At 48.5% G+C, this 12,655-nt stretch overlaps 1 long non-coding RNA gene across 2 annotated transcripts; it reads left to right on the forward strand.

The window, feature by feature from the left end:
* Positions 1-1,585: 1,585 nt before the first annotated feature.
* Positions 1,586-9,234, forward strand: LOC108506383. Of its 2 annotated transcripts, XR_001877756.1 has the most exons (5): positions 1,586-1,732; positions 4,310-4,403; positions 6,364-6,405; positions 8,658-8,875; positions 9,170-9,234. It is a non-coding gene; the product is annotated as an uncharacterized LOC108506383 (long non-coding RNA). The 2 variants fall into 2 exon arrangements; XR_001877757.1 differs by lacking the exon at positions 6,364-6,405.
* The last annotated feature ends 3,421 nt before the right edge of the window (positions 9,235-12,655 follow it).

A 12,655-nucleotide genomic window follows, 5' to 3' on the forward strand; every position in this document is an offset into this window, starting at 1 on the left:
GTTTATTAACATCGTGGCCTCGGGAACACTTAACGAGTCAATCATTAACTGGATATTAGGGCGTGTGGAAGTGGCTGCTGGGGGTGGGAGAGCCCAAGAGGTGGGAGAGAGGAGCTTCAGGCACTGCCCACAGCAGGGCATTAGTGTTGCAGTGGGGTTCTAATTCCAGCTCTCTGGATGTAAGGGCTCGTCTTGACCAGCTCAGGGTGACCTTTGCTGGTGGCCGGGCCCGTGCTCTGCAGCACAGGAATCCTCAGGATCTCCCTGACACCAGGAGCTTAGAAATTTCCTGTTTGACTTTGCCTTGCTCTTGCCTTTCCCTGGGTTCCAAACTCCACCTTTGAGCCAGGCACGTTATCCTGGAGTTCTTTGTTTTGGTGCAATCAGCATTCCCGGGGCATCCTGATCGTGGGTGCTGGCAGGGACAACCAGGCCAGCTCTCCTTTCCTCTGCCAGAGACCTGGATGCTGGATATCACTGGGCAGGAATGGGAATGATCCCCATCCCTTGTAAAAGTGAGCATTACAACCCAAAGCATTCCAGGATTCTGTCACCTGGGCAGTGAGGAAAGTGAATCTATAGGAAAACCAGGCTGGGTTAGTTGTTTTACTGCCTTTCTCCTGACTCTGACTGGGACAAACCTCTTGGGGTGTTTCTGGTCTGTTTGAGCTCCACGTGAAAAAAATGATGATTATTCTCTCTTCACACATTTACCTGGTCAAGGCAAGTGTCTTTGTTCTGCAAGTGGCAAAGAAAAGATGTATTCTTTTCATTTTGCATACAAGGAGGTTACTTGGTAGAAAAAGAATTGTTCCCTTGGATTGTTTCCATCTCCGTGTCCTTAAAACTCACTTTTACTGTGTTTCATGCTTTGCCCAACTTTGCTGCCTCTGTGCTATTGTTCCCTCATGCCCTTTACAGTGACTCTCAGTATTCAGGCTCAACTTGAAAGCTTCCTGGTAAATCTGAGAGCCCAGAATGCCCCTGGATGAGTGTTTCTACACCTCTGGGAGAAGTGTCCTGGTGCCATATGGGCTTGAAAATCAAGGCAAACTCTTTATACACTTTGTGCATGCAGTCAGTTTTTATAAACCTGTAGAGTGTGTGTGTTAGCTCATCCTTACAGAGCTCTGGACCCTCCTGATCTCCTACCTGAATTCTCAAGACTCATTCTTAACCCTGGGGGAAAAACTCTGCCCACTGTGTTGACATCAGGAGAAGAGGTAAATACAGAACACTTCTGAAAATGTTGGCTCCTCTGCTCTCTGCTGTTGCCATCCTTGGGGCTGCACTGCCTCCACTAGCTAGTTAGTTCTTTCTTAAAAGTCTTTCTTGTAAAAAGCTTCATGTCTGTCTCCTTAAACTTGCTCCTAAAGTCTTAAACAGAAAGAATTATCCAACAGCACAAAATTATAAAAGCAATGAACCCAAGCAAGAAGTTGATGGTGTTCCCTGCGAGGGGCTGTTGCTGCTGAGCGGGATCCTTGCTCCAAAAGGAGAGCTGGAAAAAGTATTATGACCTTCTGCCATGGAGACTGAGGATAGAAACATTCTGAATTCCAAACTGGAGCGGATACAAAGAGCAGCTCCACTTGCAGAGCCTCCTCCAGGGGAGCATTTTTGATGTGCTCTTGGTCAGGAGAGGAGCAAACCCAAGTTCAGTCTCTCCCCTCCAGCTGCTGCTCTGGGCACAAGAGCTGATGCCCCAGTGCATTAAAGGCAGGGGAGGAAGGTATTCCATTTTGATATTTTCACGAGTTTAGAGTGGTTACTGCAGCAGAGAGATTATTAGGAAGCTCCAAGGGGAATAAAGAGCTTCAGCTGCACCAGGTCCTGCTGCTACAACAGCAGGAGTCCCCAGGGCTGTGGCTGTGCTGAGAGCTGGAGGGTGCTGTTGTCATTGCTTGGGGGCTTTTAGGGGGGTTTTGCCACCTTTTTTTTTTAATTTGCCATCTTCTTTTTCCCCTGGCTCTGCCAGAGGACTTACTTTTAATGCCTTCTCAACATCCCGTGTAGCAACCCTCGCTGTAGGTGCAGCGACCATCCTTGGTCACAGCATTGTGCTGGAGCCATGTGGGGTTTTGGTTCAGTTCAGTTTTTACACACTGAAAATGGCCCAGGGAGTACTGGTGGATCCCTCAGTTTGGATGACAGGAATGAAGTAGTCCCTTCAGCTCTTCACAACACACAGGCTTCTGTTAATGATTAAGTTTCCTGAAGACCTGATTTCATTAGATGGAGCCTCCTCACGCTCTGTGCCCATTCTCATTAGCACAGTGATTTCTGAACTCTTTCTAACGACTTCAGAAATGTTCCCATGGTGATGCTGGTCCCCTGGGAATGTGAGCAGAAGGCTGCAGGGACCCGATGCTGGTGGTGAGGTCTCCAAATCCCCTCACCCAACAGCCAAGGATGCTGCAGCTCCTTTTCCAGGTGTGGCCAAGGAGCAGGACAGGGCTGGGGGCCCTGTTCCCCTCATTAGGTCCCTGGGGCTCTGCCTGCCCATGTCCCTCTGTGCTCCTTTGGGTGTGTGAGATGAGTGTTCTACAAAGCTCATTTTTATAATGCGGCCTGAGTGCCTTTGCCTTTGACACAACAAGAGGAAACAGCTTCAAGTTGTGCCAGGGGAGGTTTAGATTAGTTATTAGAGAAAATATTTTCATGGAAGGGGTTGCAAAACGTTTGAATGGACTGCCCAGGGCAGTGGTGGAGCCACCATCCCTGGAAGTGTTCAAAAACAAGTGGATGTAGCACTTGAGCACATGGTATGGTGGTGATGCTGAACTGATGGTTGGACTTGATGAGCTTAAAGGTCTTTTCCAACCTTAGAAATTCCATGAATCTGTGATTTTATCACATAACCAAACACTGTCTGTGCAGGGATGCAGAGCTGTCCCCCCCAGGACGTCCATGGTCAGGGTGAGGACAGTAAATGGTTGAAGACTCAAAGCCCTGTCTGGAATTGCACTGCCCAAAGAGTTACAACCCCCTGGCCTTTCTCAGCTGCTCAAGTCATTCTGTAACCTTCAGCAGCTCTTGCTGCCTATCTTCTTGGACTTATCTGATCACTGAGTGAAAAGATTCAGTGGAAGAAGTGTCAGGAGCTGCGTGATCACTGCACACACCCCGAAATCTTTCACTGGAAGGGGCTGTGGAAGCTCGAGCTCCACCAGCAGCATCAGGAGCCCAAAGCTGACCAAATGTTTTCTCTGCTTTTCTTGCTGTGCTTTGCTTGAGTAATCAGGACAATTCTCTGGTAGGCATGAAATGAAAGTAAATGATTAGAATAAAGATGTGCTGAGCTACTTGACAAGGCTTGAGTACAGGGTACAGAATCTGTGGGTGTTTGGCACAGCCCCAGCACTGCAGATATTTTAGCTCCTGCTTATTTTTGATTCCGTTCAAATATGACTTACCTTAAAAAAAAAAAAAATTAACTGCAAAGCATCTGCTGTTACACAACAGATATTCATGATGGAAAAACGGCACGAGAAAGCTCTAGGCATGAGCTGAAGGGCTCCCAGGGTGGCCTGAATTCTCCAGGCTTCAGCTCCTTCTGGAGTGCCAGGCAGTCACTGGTTGTGTACCGGGTGGTTTGGTCTGGCACATCACTCTTGGGGAAGGAAGAAACCTCCAGAAAGGCTCCTGAGAGGCACGAGCCACACTGTCACTGCTTCCACTCCCTCACAGCCCTCTGTGGACTTCAGAAGCAGCTGGGATGGGATGCTGAGGAAAGCAGCAGCATTCCCAGAGAGACTTGCACATGGAGATCCTTCCCAGGGACAAAGCAGCAGAGCACCCCTAGTGCACCTCTTCCACCTCAGCAGCCAATCCCCAAATTCTCAGGATCCCTGCAAGATGACACAGGGATCAGACCTTGATCAGAGCTCAGGGAGTGTTTGGACAATGATCTCAGGCACAGGGTGGGATTGTTGGGGTGTCCTGTGCAGGGCCATGGGTTGGACTGGATGATCCTTGTGGATCCCTTCCAATTCAGGATGTTCTGTGATTCTGTGATTCAGAAACAACATCCCATATTTTTTGGCATCCTGAGGGATACATGTACTTCAGGCAAACATTTCTCTCACTCTGCTTCTGGCTAAAATAGTAGTGGAAGGGCCTTAGTGGTGTGACAGAGAGCCCTTCCCATCCTGCCCATCCCAGGATGCGTTTCAGTGCAGATAAGTGGGAGATGTTCCTGGATCCTTTGCCAGAAGCACACGGGGAGTCTGGTGGCAGCAGAAACAATCTGTAGCTCTCCAGGGTTCCTGGTTAAGTTGTAAGTCCGTTTCCAAACTCTGGTTCCCAGCTGCAGGGCCAGGCTGCAGGCATCACATCTGCACCAAGAGGAAGGAATGGCTCGGGAGCGTGGGCTGCTGTGAAGTATCCGTGCAGGAACAGAGGTGAGAGGGGCAAGGACTGGGACAGTGAGTGCTCACAGCCAGCTGGGATGACTGGAAGTGAGGAAATCCTTCCAAAGGAGCTTTAACATCAAAGCATCATTTCCAACACTGTAAATTCAGCTCCAGGATGTCTGTAGTGTCACTTGTCCTGAAGATTCAGATTCCCAGGGCAGTGGGCACGGCCCCAAGGCTGCCAGGGCTCAGGGAGCATTTGGACAACACTGAGAACAGGGTGGGATTGTTAATGTGGCCTGTGCAGGGCCAGGAGTTGGGCTTTGCTGAATCCTTGTGGGTCCTTTCCAACCCAGGAGGTTCTGGGATTCCTGTGCCACATCCCAGGGTGCCAATGTCTGCAGCAGAGGGATCTGTCACTGAACCCCGGGCAGTGCTGGGCTGGGAATCACCCCCAGCACGATGGCACTGCCAGCAGCACCAGGAGCATGTGGGGAGGGTGTACAAACACAACAGTGTTAACAGGCCCAGCAAACTGCAGCTTGGTTGTTTTCCTGCCTTTAGGATACACAATTCTGGAAAAAAACTGGCTTTAAGTGTTCCCAGTGCTGCAGGGGGGTGAGAACCCGAGCTCTGCAGACCCAGAGCTATCTCCTGCTGACAGGGAGCTGTCAGATGACAAGTGCAGTGGTGGTGACAGTAGATGCTGAAGAGAACAGTGACAATGATGAGCCTTTTCATGAAAGGAAGGACCCACACCCCTTTCATAATAAGAAAAACTCTTCAGTGTAGCCCACACATGTTTCAGAGGCAGCTGCTTCGCCGATTCACGAGCCAAAATGTTCCATCAGTCCACACCTACTGAGCAATGCCAGTGGTGGGAATGAGGAGCAGGTTACATTTTGGTTCATAGGCCTTCTGAAAAGTGGGATAAACAACAATCTTTATTCCCTTGGGAGGGAAAATAATAGTGCAAATTCTGCCAGCAGGTTTGTAATGTGAGAGTGCTTTCCATGGTGTATTTTCACAGCTGTCTTATCGGTTTCCTAAAATGAATCAGGGTGGAGCAAACAGTTTAGGAATGTCATGAAAAAAGAGTTTGGAGCTTTGCTGTGGTTCATGATAGTGATGCCCTCTTGGGATAGCGCATCAGAGCTGGAAGATCCTCCTGGAGACAGGGATAATGCTTTTAAAATATTCCCACATCCAATTCAGCAGCTGTTGTGTCTGAACTCTGGATGGAGAGATCCCCTTCCTGCTTTATGGTGGTTTGACTTGGAGCTGATTTTGGACAGGTGGTACTTCCCCTTTTCTTGCTGAGATTCTGCAGAACGTGGTGGCTTCTGTCACTGTCACTCGTGTCTGTGGGAGCTGAGGGACCTCAGAACTCCGTGCTGACCTGAGTGCTGGCTGGATCTTCACTGAGATCATCAGCTCCATCTAAACCAAGCACTAAAGGTCATGTCCTTTCCCTCCCTGAGCACGGGGGGAGAACCCTGACCCAGTCCAGCAGGTTCAGTGTCGTAAACTAAAACCCAGAGAGAGGGCAGGAAGCACTTCAGTGCTGTCACCTCACGTTGCTGTGCCTTTTCCCCCTCATCAGTGCTGCTGTTCAGGTAACAAAACAACTGCTCAGCCCAGTGCTCTTATGGAGCACTTTGGATTTTGGAGCAGGCAAGAAATAACCCCAAATCTACAGTGATTTGACGTGCTCTGCTGGAGCAGGATCTGACGTGTTCCTGAGCACGGTGTGGGGTTAATTCAATACACGGGGCTGCTTTAGCAGCTTCACTAAATACCATTTATTCCATCACCATGAAGAGGTACAGTGGATTTGACAGAAACAAATGGAGTGAACCAAAGCTTTTTCCCTTCATAAAAATGACTATGATTAAACTGTGCCCTTTAAAATACAGCCCATTAAATCAACTTCTCAAACTTCTGGCAGGTTTACTCTAAGTAGCCTCACTTATTTTGTTGCTTTTTACCTTATTTATTATTGTTTTAGAACTGGTGTTTTTCTGAGGATTTCCTGAGTCTGGTTGTGGAGGTGAGTGATCTTATCTTCACAGAATATCCTGAGCTGGGAGGGATCCACAAGGATCATCCAGTCCAACTCCTGGCCCTGCACAGACACCCCAACAATCCCATCCTGTTCCTGAGAGGATCATCCAAACCCTCCTGGAGCTCTGGCAGCCTTGGGGCCGTGCCCACTGCCCTGGGGAGCCTGGTCAATGCCCAACCACACTCTGGGGGGGAGAATCTTTTCCTGAGATCCAACCTGACCCTGCCCTGGCACAGCTCCAGCCCTTCCCTCATGTCTTATCTTCCTTGCAGGTACCTCAGTTTTCTGCTGCAAACAGTTTCAGTGCCCACCCAATACGTGTGCAAAAGAACATCCATGATTCCCCTCAGCTTTATAATGTTCTGAGTTGAATGTTTTAATGAGATATTCACGATTATCTGGGAGAAATGTTTAGAGTGAGTAATTTTCCATCTACCTGGAAAGCTCAAGACAGCAGTAACTCGCAGCAGTCCTTGTGTCTTGCTTCACCCTGAGTGCAAAATGCTGGAGTTGCATCTGTTTCCATGAATTTCATGAGGAATCTCTCAGTTGTTGCCCCAGTGCCCCAAATCAGGTCCAGCTGGCACAGGTTGCCCAGAGAAGCTGTGGCTGCCTCATCCCTGCAAGTGTCCAAGGCCAGGCTGGACGGGGCTTGGAGCAACCTGGGATAGCAGCAGGAGGTGGAACGAGGTGATCTTTAAGGTCCCTTCCGCCCCAAATGCTCCTTGTCCTTGCAGGTCTCTGATCACACACGGGCTTAACTATTCCTGCAATCAGAAAATTAGTCCTGATTTCCAACTGGAATCATCCCTGTTCGTTTTAAGCCCTTGTCCTGCTCGCTGCAGTCACAGAGATCAAGACAGTTTCTCCTCTCTCCTCTCGACCTTACACCCACCTGAAGGTGTTGTCTTTGGGCTAAACATGTTCCTTCTCTGGAGAAACAAGGGGAGAGGTGGGATTGACAATAAATAACAGAAACATCTTTATTTCTGGTGCTTCAGTCTGGACAGGATTTATAAGTAGCAGTAATTGGGGTAATAAGAGCAGTGAGGGGAGTTTTTTGGGTGCAAATTTGTCTGAACTCTGCAGAAGCAGCAAAAGTTAAAAAAAACCCCAACAACTAACAACCAGCAAAGCTTTTCTAATTTTTCCAGCTATAACAGTTGTCCTGCCAGTGAGGCTTGTCCTGCCTGTGCCTCGAGACCATCACAGCAAAGCACAGTCCATATATAGTATCCCTCCAGAACGCTGGAACATAAATTACAAAGGATAATGTGCTGGAATTTTAATTACTGGACGCAGACAAACTGGAAATGCAGTTTCCAGCTGCTCCCAGCGTATCTTTATCTTGATCCAGGACTATAAACATCACATGTAATCCCAAATCCTTACAGTAGCCACTGCACAGAGGCTATAAATAGCTGTGCCAGAGCTGCAGAACATGGTGTGAAGCTTTTCCTACCCCAGTGACCGCTGGTGTGGTGGCTGTTTGCAGCTTCACAGTGACTCCTGAACTCAGATTGACTGAGCTAAGTTGCTCCTGGCACAACTGAAAGGGGAAATACTGCAAGCTGGTCTAGTGAATATATGAATTCTGGTCTTTTTTGTCTACAAAGAGCATGTTAATTCTGTGACAGGAGCAGAGCAGAAGGTCCAATTACAAAGATGTTCACAGCTGAGGGCTGTTCACCCTCTGATGGGGTTACCTGTGCCAGAGGGGCAGTGTTTCAGTCAGAGTGTTACCTGGGTCACATGCAACCATGCAAGCTTCTGCATTGCCTCTCAAGAGGAAAATCATAGAATGGTTTGGGTTGGAAGGGACATAAAGCCCATCCAGTGCCACCCCCTGCCATGGGCAGGGACACCTTCCACCAGCCCAGGTTGCTCCAAGTCCCGTCCAACCTGGCCTTGGACACTTCCAGGGATCCAGGGGCAGCCACAGCTTCTCTGGGCAACCTGTGCCAGGGCCTCCCCACCCTCACAGGGAAGGATTTCTTCCCAATATCTAATCCAAATCCACCCCCTTTCAGGTTAAAGCCATTTCCCCTTGTCCTATCCCTCCGTGCCCTTGCAGGACAAGAGGGAAAGGCTTTAAACTTCAAAGAGGGCAGCACGTGGTGAGACTGGTGGTGTTGCTAAATTATATGATCTGCATAAATGTCCTCTCATTCAAAACTGCAATTGGAGTTTGACATGCAAGGATGTTCTTGTAAGAACTGGTGTTTTCTTTTAAACAGACACGACTGTGCAGTGATTTGTGTGTGTTGGGTTGGTGGATTAAGGACTCTCCGCTGCCTGTTTTGGAAAAGGGAAGATGAGAAAGCATCAGGTAGTGTTTGAAAAGCCTCAGAGCAGGAGGAAACACTGGCTAGAGAGGGGCTGTGACCATCCTTCTGCAAAGCACTTGATGCTACCAAAGCAACCTCCAACACCCCGTGCAACACGATTTCACCAGGTCATTTGTTTTTGCTGAAAATTTCTCGAGGCCATTGGGCAAAGTCCTTCCACAGAGGCCTCTGATCCCACAGAATTAAATCCTCCAGGAGGTCAGCAATGTCCTGCTCTGACACACCTTGGCTCATGGTTCATCTCTTTGGCCAAGAGCTTTTTAACTCTGTCTGAGGCTGTGGCTTTTTCCTCTGCTCCCTCCTGCTGTGGGGGGAAGTGGGAATGGCTGGGAGCTGTTTCCTGTGCAGGGAGGACTCTTTGGGGTGGGTTTGAGTGTGCTGTGGCCTCTTTGTTTCTGCAGAGCCCTCAACAGGCAAGTTCTCAGGGTCACAGGGAGTTTTGGGTTTGGTTCTACGGATTTCTGAGGACACACAGCTCTGCAAGCACGAAAAGTTTTGTCTCTGTCGTCTGCTGCTACTGAAAGAACCAGAACCTGGGTATAAATTCTGAGTTTCCCAAAAAGCAGTTCCTTTCATGGTGCCTGGTCCCTCCAAAACAGGTGTATACAGGAAAATAAAGCTATTTATACTCATCCCATCACTCTTTTTCCTTCTCTGGAGCTGTTAGCAAGCCCCAATTTCAGCTGTCGCCGAGATGAAGGGTAATGCTGGCATTAAAATGCAATGCTGGTGGTGGGAGAAGGGTCATAAAGCACACATTTATCTAGCTTTAGACAAACTACAGTCAGTCATCCCCAGCTCAAGGTGCTCTTGCTAAAAATTGCAAAAATTAAAATGAAACAGCCAGAGAAACAGAAATCTCCCTTTTCTTCTGAAAAAAAAATAAAAATAAAATCCAATCTATTTGTAAGGTCCCCAGGCTACACAAATAACTTGCCTTTCATTAGTTACTGAGGGGATGGCAGGCCCTGTGTTCCCTCAGACTGCTGAAGTGTGAAGAAAATTAGTATCTCACATTTACGGGATTACACTTGGAATATTTTCTCCACAGGCAAATATTTCTTAGCTAACAAATATTCTAAGCAGTATTTATTTTTTATTCGGTCACACTTAATAGAGCTGATCTGGGAGACCGAGTGTTTTTACAGCTTCCTGGAGGGATTCTGGCTGTTTAAGACACAACATCTTGTTTATTACAGCCAAATTTTGCCTTTGCTGTTGTGCAAACCCCGTGGCAGTTTGCAGTACAAACACGAAGAGCTGATTGAGGTTTTATGGGAAGTTTTTGGCTCCCAGGTTCACCAAAGAGCCGTTTGAAGGAGGGGTTGTAACGGGAAGATCCAACAAGGTGTGGGATGTGACCGAAAAGGAACTGGGGTTGGATTTCTGGTCCGAAGTTGGAATGGTGATCCCGAAACTCCCTCCTCACACCTTCAGACCTTAGTGAATCTTCAAGGGCTTTGAATGCTGGAGGTGATTGGTGCTGATATTCCTGAAATACCTGTAGCTGTGCTGGTGCCCAGGCAGGGACTGACTCCAGCTCAGAGCACGGGGCAGGTTGCTGCTGTATTCCAAAGGAAGTGCAAACAGCTGGATCCAGGGGCTCAGCATTCCATGTGTCCCAGAGCAAACTCCTCGTGTTCCAGCAGGATCTGGCTCCCTGCTAAGCCCAGGGGTGTCTATCAGCAGTGGATGATTTCTTCTCAGTCCTCTCCCTCAGGATTTCAAACCCAAGGGGTGACTTGACCACCTTACACCAGTACATGGAGCCAGAGTGGGAAGCATCCATACCTGGGAGTCCCACGTGCCTCAGGAAGTCCTAAAGCCCCAAACACTATCAGGGGACACTGGATAACCTTTTTACACCCCTGCTCGTGCACTTTTTGGCCACGGCCAGACAGGGCAGGGTGGGAAATACACCCTGGATGGTTCCACTGGAGCTCTCACCTGTGACTAACACAAGGTTTAGGTTGGACACCAGTAACTTGGTTGACACCCTGGCTTCATTCTTCTCATGTGGAAGCTGGTCTTTTGCCATAATCTCATTCCCTTTGACTTCTTTTAGGTTGGACATCAGGAGGAATTTCTTCACAAATAGGGTTGTCAGGCATTGGGATGGGCCAGGGAGGTGGTGGAGTCCCCATCCCTGGAGGTGTCCAGGGAACAGCTGGACGTGGCACTCAGTGCTCTGGGCTAGGGGACAAGGTGGGGATTGGGCAGAGGTTGGGCTTGAAAGCTCTGGGAGGTGTTTTCCAACCTCAGTGATTCTGGGATTCTCAGCTCTGTACTGGAAGCACCAGATCCTCCCTCCCTTTCACTGACCTGTGCCTTGAAATCTGTTTTCTTAGGAATGACATGGATACAGATATAAGCAGTTGACATCAGTTCTGAGAATATTTTTCTTGTAGGTGGAACTATTATTCCTCCTTGGAGCTGTAACTGTGCACAGTCAGTGATTTGCTATGCTAATGAGTTGCTGAAGGAAAAATGGGAATTATTCTGGCCATGAGATCCCCTCAGTCCATGTGGTTTAAAAAGACTAAAGGGCAGCAGAAGATAAGCAATTCCAGAAAGCATTTGTGCTGGAAGTAATGAGAGAGGCAGGAGGCTACAGATTTAGAGGGAAATATTCCTGGAAGATTTCCCCCCTGTAATTTGTTGTTCCAGTGCTGGTTGCACTGTTTGCTGAGGTGCTGCTCTCCTGGGAAGGCAAAACCCAGTGACTGCACTGACAGATGATGGGGGGGATATATCTGCACCCACTCTGATCCAAGATCAATTCCAGAAGCTTGGCATCTTGTTCATCAACTCTCCTACAAACACACAACCCCCCCAACCCAGTGCTGCTGGTTTTGTTAACGCTTCCCAGGTAGGTTTCTTTCTGTTGCAGTTTATTTCTTGTACAAGTCATTTTCTTGACTCACAACCGAAGATTACCCCGTTGCTTAATTTATTTGGTGATTAATTTGGCACTGTGGGCAGATGTGATGTAAAGCTCTTTACCATTCCGGGGTGAGATGGAGGCAAGCAATCTGCACCCAGGAGGTTTAACGAGGCATCCATCCCATGGGAGTGGAGACACTTTAATTTAATTAAAGGGAACATTTTGTACCGGACTAAAAAGATTATTTTCTTGACTAAGACATAAATATTAGTTTTCTTAAAGGGAAATACCCAGATAAATAAACAAATTTCTGTTTACCACATATACTTTGCCGAGCAAAAATAACGTTGATTTCTAGTTTGAAGAGAGAACCAAATTTCTGTCAGCATTCATGTGGCCAATTAAGCAATGCCAAGATGCTGATTGGATTGCTGGTTTCAATGTGTACCTTATGCTATTGAGGTAATTTAAGTAAATGTTTATGTTAGCTTTAACACATAATACAGCATTTCCTGCGTGTTCCTTTTGTCCTGCTCTTCAGCTGTGTCTGATCTCTCACGGGGGAGGAGGAGTAAAACGTTTCGGTTTCCAGGTATTATTCCCAGAAGTGTCCCTTTTAAAGCAGAAGCAGCGGAAGGCAGTGGGGGTGTTGTCACAGCAGAGGTGCCTGGAGCAGCACAAGGGCACCGGGGCCATCCCGTTCCATCACCTCGGGATGTGTCCGTGCCCGAACATCCCTTTGGCAGCCCTGGCCTAGGGGTCCCTGCAGGGGCAGGCTCAGCCCTCAGAGGCAGCTCAGGTGTCTCAGCCCTGCCACAGGCACTGACAGAGCCCGGGGCCATCTGAGGGCCCACAGAGCTGCCCCTGGGAAGTGTCTCCTGTTTCCTTCTTTGCAGGGCGCCCTTCCCACAGCTCACAGAATCCCAGGATGGTTTGGGTTGGAAGGCGACCTTGAAGATCATCTCGTTCCAACCCCTCTGCCATGGGCAGGGACACCTTCCAC

This window comes from Lepidothrix coronata, unplaced genomic scaffold (assembly GCF_001604755.1).
Source record: "Lepidothrix coronata isolate B3197 unplaced genomic scaffold, Lepidothrix_coronata-1.0 Scaffold213, whole genome shotgun sequence".
NCBI classification, from domain to species: Eukaryota; Metazoa; Chordata; class Aves; order Passeriformes; family Pipridae; genus Lepidothrix; species Lepidothrix coronata.